At 25.5% G+C, this 1,273-nt stretch overlaps 1 protein-coding gene across 2 annotated transcripts in view; it reads right to left on the bottom strand.

The window, feature by feature from the left end:
• Nucleotides 1-793: 793 nt before the first annotated feature.
• The window catches only part of LOC106877110 (uncharacterized), a 120,555-nt gene continuing 120,075 nt past the window's right edge, over nucleotides 794-1,273 (bottom strand). For both annotated transcript variants that reach the window (XM_089342008.1, XM_089342009.1), the window contains exon 7: nucleotides 794-1,273. This exon is cut by the window's right edge and continues 5,422 nt beyond it. The gene's annotated coding sequence lies outside the window, so the exon portion shown is untranslated.

Below are 1,273 nucleotides of genomic sequence, written 5' to 3'. Positions count from 1 at the left end.
TATATATATGTATATACGTGTGTGTATGCATGTGTGTATATATGTATATATATGTTTGTGTGTGTGTATGTACATATTTTAATCGAAGTACATATATTGATCAAAGTATTATATATCCATTATGGTCAATCTGACCAATGGGTTTCACAATACCTACATGCATATATATATACATATATATATATATATTTTATATCTATATATATATGTATGTATGTATGTATGTATGTATGTGTATATATATATATATATATGTATATATATATATATATATATATATATATATATATATATATATGTATGCATGTATTTTCTTGGAAGCTGAAAAGACTTTTGTACTTCAAAATTAAAAAATATTTCACTCTACATAAGGTTTTGAGTACTCTTTTTCTTCTCTTGTTTGTAAATTCTAATCCATTTGCATATATATATATATATATACACATACATATATATATATATATATATATACATATATATATATATATACAGATATATATATATATATATATATATATATATATATATATATATATATATATATATATATATATACACACACACATATATGTGCGTATATATATACACACATATATATATACACATATATACACATATATACACACATGTATACACATATATACATACACACACATATATACATACATACATTATATATATATATATATATATATATATATATATATATATATATATATATATATATATACATATATATATATATATTTAGTACATATATTTTTCATGATCATTTCCTTTCAGCTTGTTCTTCTTTGTTATTTATTTTATGATCTGATTTACCTAATGATTATAATTATCATCGTTAATTTAATTGTCGTGAGTAGAAGGAATCCAGCTAGTAGCTGATTCCATTGTGAACATCATGATGCCACCTTTTTTTTTTTTTCGTCCAAGAAGGTCAGGCAATTTTTCCTCCAGCCATCTGGTCACCATGGCAAAAGAGGTTGTGCAGTGGACAAGACTTAAATCAGTAAACAGCAAGCAGTTTTATTATTTGGCAAAGCCCTCGTTAATTTATTTTCTTGAGGAAAACGAGGGGTAAAGAAGGAGTTGCTTTTCTCTCAGTAAATTTCTTTGAAAGGTGGGTTACGCTAACGAACATGGTGAACGTGACTCTTTTGAGTATGTATTTGTAGGCTAGAAAAACAGCAGATGAGGGAGGGCACTTGATCTTGATGTTAAGGGGTTTTGAGACTTTTGGGGATTGGTTTCCTTGATTTGCCCTAAGTAG

Source organism: Octopus bimaculoides, chromosome 25 (assembly GCF_046866305.1).
Source record: "Octopus bimaculoides isolate indiv1 chromosome 25, ASM4686630v1, whole genome shotgun sequence".
NCBI lineage: Eukaryota > Metazoa > Mollusca > Cephalopoda > Octopoda > Octopodidae > Octopus > Octopus bimaculoides.
This window is presented reverse-complemented; position numbering and strand designations above follow the sequence as displayed.